Consider the following 7,614-nt stretch of genomic DNA (forward strand, 5'->3'; position numbering starts at 1 on the left):
CAACGTCAGAAAAACACTTTCATTTTAAACTTCCACTTACTATTCAAGTGGGTAAAATGTCTAAATTTTACGATTTACAAATAAAAGCCTGATCGATATCTATAAAGATAACCTATTATATATGTAAAATACGACTTTTAGGGAGAAAAGAGATTACATCACAGTTGTCAAATGATTATGCCTACTTTACGAAGGGTAGGGTCTCTTGAAGTACGAACTTGGAACGGATCATTATTTATATTAATTTAGCAATTGATGGTATTTTACATAATGATGTGCCAAAACATCGCACTTATGACTGTAAGGAGAAGTACTTTCAATGCGGGTATTAAAACACTTAGCGCATCATAAGAATATAAGACTTCATTAAGTTTTTAGTTTTCAGGATATAACACCTGACACTTTAGTACATACAGAACGGATTTGATTTACAAGTAAAACAATTTCACAAAAAAGAGTAACCTTGTCATTTCAGTGACCCATCTTTAAATTTTAAGAGTTGAAATTTTCTATTTCAAAAGTCTCAATGGTTTTAAATCACTATTATACCTCTATGCCACATCGACGTATTATGGGCCTATAGCCGCTCTTAAGCTTTTGGAGACTATGAACAGACAATAAAGGAATATAAGCATCCGTCACACTTGAATGTCTTTTGGGTACATATAACGGGTAAAGTTCGTAAAATTTCTCTATTTATTTGTTTAGTTAACTTCTATTCACACAAGGTTGTCTATTATATGGGAGAAAATTCAATTAAAATATCCCCCACATGGACGGTATACTGATCATTGATTCAATAGTTTTGTATGATCTTTAAAAGTATAGTGAAGCACTTTTCTTACGTAGTGTACTAGCTATTTAAATACGGGTTTAAACTTGGATAACATTCAGTTTCATGTGAAAAACTCCTATCTTCCTTTTGAATAATTGAACATGTGTGTATTTTGAGAACAAAAGCAATCGCGCTTTTCCGTTTTTTTTTGCCTAAATATGACATGGAATTGGAAGCAATAAGACCTAAACTTATATAAAATGAGTCAGCATGACAATATAAACAATAGCAGAAAAACAAGAGCTGTCACAGGAGAGAGCGCGCTCGACTATTCTGGTGCTGGATAATGAAACTGGACACGTCTAAGGAAGCTGGAGCTGTCACTCGACTTAATTCGACCAATGTGGATGAAGATATTGGACAATATTTGGTGATGACTTTGAACAAAGTTTTAAGTTTGAATCAAATTTATTTAGTGACAACTTAGATATGGCGAAGAAGCATCAAAGTTAAACTGAAATTCTAATCAACAAGGCGGCATAGTATATGGAATATTGGTGCAAGAGTTATGGCCGTTGTGTCATATGATGTGCGTGACGATATGGAACAACTATTTTTAAGTTCGGATCATATTTATTTGGTAATAATAAAGATAGAGTGAAAGTGCACTAAAACTTGCATGAAAACCTGAAATTTTGAGTAAAAAGGGGGATAATTCATAAAATATTGGTGCCAAAGTTACGACCCTAGTGTCAGATGGTGAGTGTGATGACATGGAACAACCATTTTAAGTTTGAATCAAGTCCATTTAGTAATAATTGAGACAGTGAAAGTTCACCAAAACTTTAACCTGAAATTAAGTAAAAAGGAGTAATTCATGAAATAGTGGTGCGAGAGTTATGTCCCATTGTGTCACATGACGTACGTTATGATGTGGAACAGCTATTTTAAGTTTGAAGTAAATCCTTTCCGTTATTAACCTTAAATTCTAAGTAAAAAGGGGAGCATAATTAGTTATAAAAATGATGCCTTCAGAGGTGACTCTAGCAGCCGCAACTTTTTTTTCAGATAGAAGTAAACTAAAGCAAAGACCTGCATTAATTGCCATTATCCAATTTCTTTGGGGCACAGCTTTACTAAACATTAATTCACTGTTATGATATCTTGAATTCATTATTCTGTTTATGATTTTATAATATATTTAATAATGTCATAAAAATCTAATTTAAGATATCTTAAATTCATGTAATGATAACATAAAATGGGGTTTAGATATCACAAAATTGTTCGAATTCGTAATATCCTCAATTCTATCCAAAGGCATCTTGAATTTACTTTGTGATATCAAAACACTATCAACTGATACCATAAAACGTTATCAGAAAACTGAATTTATTAATAAGAGTATTAATAGAAAAATAAAGCCAATTTAAGATATAAATCAATAAAATTGCATACATCTATAAATCATCTTTAAATGCATTTAATGGTATCTTTAAATGTAGATCTATTTAATGTCATGCTAGACTCAGTTAGATGTCCATACATAAATTAATGATGTCATATCTATATTCAGAAATGAATTAATGACACCAAAACAAAATCATTTTAAGAGAGAAAAATAGTAAAACGGCATCCCAAAAATTTTATACTTTACTAAATAAAATAACAAATGGGTAAAAACTAGTCTTTTTTATAATTTAGCCATGCTGTCTTTAAACTCGATCGATCTCTGTTATAAAACGTATTGATTTTTTTTAGTTATATCGCACAATATCATATTATATTTTTAAGATAAAACATCTAAGCGGCATAACTCTTATTGAATGCAAATTGAAAAAAATATTTGTTCACGCGCATTTATTATATAATAATAATATGGCCGTTGGTCATGTGGGTGCGTCCGAATATTATTTATTCCCATTTCGGGTATTATAATCAGACGAATACGAGGGTATGCATGTGGGTTGATGTCGACTCAAGATAATCTATGTTGTTGTTGTTTTTTGTTTTTTGTTTTTTTTGCACCATGTGAAACAAGTAAGGGTCTATAAACTAGTGCCGTATTAATTGCACCATATCGATCTAGCGTCATAAGCGACATACACATTTAAATAGAGCTAGAAACTTTTCCCTGAATGGAGTTATCGACGCGAACGACCGTTGATTTTGGCTAACAAGAGGGGCAAGTAGCTTATACTTGGCTGCTGTAAAACATTCAAGACTGTTAAAAGCAAACTATAAGCGAAAGTTTTGAAAAAAAAACATAACAAACATCTAAATTTTCCTTTGTTGCCTTTGCTCATATTTCAGTGAAGTTGGCTACTAATTATTGTACAAATTAAGAAGATACAGTATTGCTTAAACAACGAGCTCAATTAACCTAATGTGCCAGGCTTATCAAAAACTTATGTGTTAACAGTGTTAAACACAGTATAAAATCCAAAACATCTGAATACAATCTTCATGGAAATATTAGTTTAAGTCAGACATATTTGGGAATTGTGTTTGTTTCTAAAACTTTATCTCTTTTTATTATCATCTTTTGAAACTTAAAATCAATCAGAATACTCTGGTTCACAAACAGATTAAATTTGACACTTTCAAATGTAACAACATCCTCAAAACACATAAAGGATACAGACACGTATAAATTACTAGTTAAAGTAAACACAAGATAAAACTAAAAGTTAAAACCGCAAAATTGCCGTGTGTAAAGGTAGTTTTTAGAATACACATACTAGTTTTATTAAATACAGACATCAATTTAGACCGAAAATCATTATTGATCCTCAGGTATTTACACTCAAACTATTACCAGAATGATATTTTTACTGAAGGAACAAAGTTCTCAAATTTTGTTTTTGCCGACAAGTAGATTTAAGGGGACGCATACTTTGAAATTAGAAAAAAGTGGGTGGGGTATTATAAAATTTACCTGCAAAAAAGTACAAGGTTTTGGTAAATGAAATGAACACTGTTTCAACTGTTATAACTACACAAAGGATTGCTCACTAAAATAAAAATGAGAAAAACTGAAACAAGAAAGTTATTGTTGAATTACATAAGACTTCTTGTGTACATTCAAAGTCAACAATTAAGACTTTTTGGTGCGAAAATAATAGTGCTTCACTTTGTCCAAACATTTATCAATGTCCTACAGATTCTAATTTAAAAAAAGAATGTGAAATAAGTTCACTGTCTTGCTTTTCATTTGGCATATGTGAGCTAAAACACATTATTTAGTTTGTTTACAAAGTAGTGCATAAGAAAAGATACGGTGGTCAAGGAATGCCACATTACAAAACTAAAAGAGTATATTCCCCTTAATACATTAAACATTTATCATTACAGAAGTCTAGTGGCTTACAATAAAGGCCTAGAAATGTTGCCATTATTAATTTTTAACTTGGTATTCATGAATTGCAATGCACTTAAATATCAAAACACATTCAACAAACTTTTGAAAATGTACTGTCTTAAAAATCCCTAAAATAAGGTATGAAATTTTGTTGAGAGGTCCGATCAATGTGTATATGTGCAAAAGCAACATTCTAATCTTGTTCACAAAAGTTACTAATACACAGCAGGAATGTCAATGATCAAAACTGGACGAATATACAGTTATCCTCATTTTAATGTCATTTATAATTTGTCCTTGAATTCTCCACCATACTTTTCATAACTCTGTTTGCACGAGTTGCACGAGAATGCTGTCATTCACGTAAAAAATGGGGTCAAATAAGTTGTAAATGCAATATCATGTAAACGTAGTTAATGGATTATGCAGTTCAAGATAAACTTTATCTCATAACGTAACGAACATGTATAATGTTGTAACAACAACTTTACTTACACTAATTTAAGTAGCAGTCGGTTTATAAGTGACTTTATCGATTCATTTTGTGTTTTGTTATTGTTGTCAAAAGTATAACGGAAGTGCCTCACAACTGAAGCGGAAACCAGTTTGATGCGCAAAGTAGTCCACTGTAGGTAATATTTTTTGACAAATGTCCACAGAAAATAATAATTTTCTAATATTAAAGACGAATATCTGAATAGGATTCATTATTTGATAAGAAATTATAATCATCGACATGTTTTTTTTTTAAAAGCGTACACGTGCTGACACCTAAGTTGTCTCCCGTTGTTTATTAGAGTTACCTTTCGTCCGGCGCAGTAATACATTTGCAGTGAATCGCCGAGAAGTCGTGGGAAAATTAAAAACCATGTAAACAAACTAAAAATAACCACCTTTTCAAGATGAATTTCAAGTGATCGGCATTATGCATTTAACCCGCCTGACCTGTGTAGCATCTTAGATATCTGTTCTAAGGTATTCATTGTGTAGAATGTCATGTTATGCCCTTGCAATGCTAATCCCACTCTGATTTTTTTGTTTACATTTTTTATCAATGAGAAATATGGCGTCCATCCCGAGATGAACTGACGTGGCGTTAAATTTTTACATGTTTAAGCAAACCTGGTGTGTTAGAAAGAAAATCTCATCCCTTCAACATTATTTGGAACACTGTTATTGTAAAAAACCTGTTTTTTCCTAATACAAAAGCTTAATATTTTGTGTTGAATGTACTTTCACAAACACCTCTGTTTTCCTATTACATTCATAGTACCACATCCTTATCCACAAAATACTGAATATTACAGGTGTCCATCAGTATTATATCAGTTTAGGAATATGTTTTTTATTTTCCCACCATCAATTTCTTGAATATGCACCCCTTCCGCATTGCTGTATGAACTGTGAATGTAGCAATATGCGTCCCCTTAAGGTTTCGATGGAGGCCTTGAGAAACAAAAATCAAACAACACCAAATCATAAAAAGAAAGAGTTGTTTGACATGAAAATTGAATAGCATGTAAAACATGTATATTACTTTACGAAACAAGTGTCAGTATACTGATATAAACATTGAATTCCGGAAAAGGGCTGCCTAAAGGGGCTCCACTTCCGGACAGTTAAACGCGTTTAAAAACTCACCATTTTCAAAGAACTGTTACACATGTCCATTTTGATGCATTTGCAATAGCGTGCAAGTGTTGAAATTTCGCATAACAAGGTGGAACATAGTTTTCAGCAATTGTTTATCTTTTTTTCTTTACAAATGGCATTCATTTTCAAAGGGAGACAACTTTTTCTCAAAGATTACTTAAAATAATCATAAAAAGTTGTTTCCCTTTGAAAATGAATGCCATTTGTACTTAAAATAATCGGGAACAGTTGTCTCCCTTTGAAAATGAATGCCATTTGTAAAGAAATAAAGATAAACAATTGCTGAAACTGTGTTCCACCTTGTTATGCGAAATTTCACCACTAGCACGCTATTGCAAATGCATCAAAACGAACATGTGTAACTGTTCTTTGGAAATGGTGAGTTTTTAAAGGCGTTTAACTGTCCGGAAGTTGAGCCCCTTTAGGCAACCCTTTTGCGGATTTCAATGATTATATCAGTATACTGACACTTGTTTCGTAAAGTAAGATACATGTTTTACATGCTGTTCAATTTTCATGTCAAACAACTCTTTCTTTCTATGATTTGGTGTTGTTTGATTTTTGTTTCTCAAGGCCTCCATCGAAACCTTAACAGTATTTTTTTTACATTTTTATGACGCTATAATATCCTCAATGAAAATGATTTAATGAGTTTTTCAGTGCTCGGGTATTATAAGTACAAGTACCACTTTTCCTAGTACCTGGCAGTATTCAGTACTCATGAAAACATTTTTGTACTTGTACTTATGAAAACTAAGTACTTTTCGAAAACACTCTGTGCTCATGAATATTTTGCTGAGTACCCACAAATATGTTTTGTTTAAACTTAGCTTTCACGTTTAACATACATTTTATTTGTTTTGTGAATTACTGGCTTCTCACAATAAATTGTGACCATTAGCTTCATTTGAAGTTTTAATGGAACTTTCAGCAATCTGTGAAAATATTACAGGGTAATCAGTCATGTCTTCCAAATCATGATTCGAACTTGAACTTCTGTTGTCTGTCTTTAAAATCAGTTTTGAAGATCGTCGCTTGTATGACTGAGGTCTTACCCTTTCCATTGAGGTCTTACCCTTTAAATTTGCGTACGCTTCCGTAATGATTTGGTACATCTAAATTACTCTCAGCACCAGCATCTTCATTACATCTGACCTGCAAATCATATGTGTGGGTATCTTCCATCTTGATCAGAGGTCCAGTCTCACAATGAGGCCCAAACTTTATTCAGACTTTCACTCTAACCTGCAAAAATTAATTTGTCTTATTAACAAACATATAAACAATTTACACTAAATGTACACAAAACAAGAGCTGTTCGTGTTGGATCTGTTCTTTGGCAATTATGATACACAGTTTTATAAATATACTGGGTATATAAAATGAAATTTCTGATTACAACTGGCACAATAAAATTTTCTAAATGGTTAAATCACGATTCTAATGATAATCATGCAGTCCTATTAACAGAATAAGCTACATATAGTGTTTAAATTACCAGTAAACAGCATAGAAAATGAGAAATTGCTTAATGCTTCTAAATCAACTTATTGTAATTAATCTTTAGTAATGAATAGTATTTGTCAAAGTATAGTAATTAAGTTTCAGAATACCAGATTTTCTTATAATATTCATGTACTTCTGACATATTTTTCGCCGGGTTAAGAATTTAATTATCTGCCTCAATGGTTTGCTCCAGTCTTTCATCTCAAACTTACCTTTTATTAACAGATCTTTTCGTAAACAGTTGACACAGCTTTGTGACATATTAGGACTTTCAGGAATGGGATCATGTGGTGAGGGTGAAAGGTGGGGAATGGAATTA

Source organism: Mercenaria mercenaria, chromosome 16 (assembly GCF_021730395.1).
Source record: "Mercenaria mercenaria strain notata chromosome 16, MADL_Memer_1, whole genome shotgun sequence".
Classification (NCBI taxonomy): Eukaryota; Metazoa; Mollusca; class Bivalvia; order Venerida; family Veneridae; genus Mercenaria; species Mercenaria mercenaria.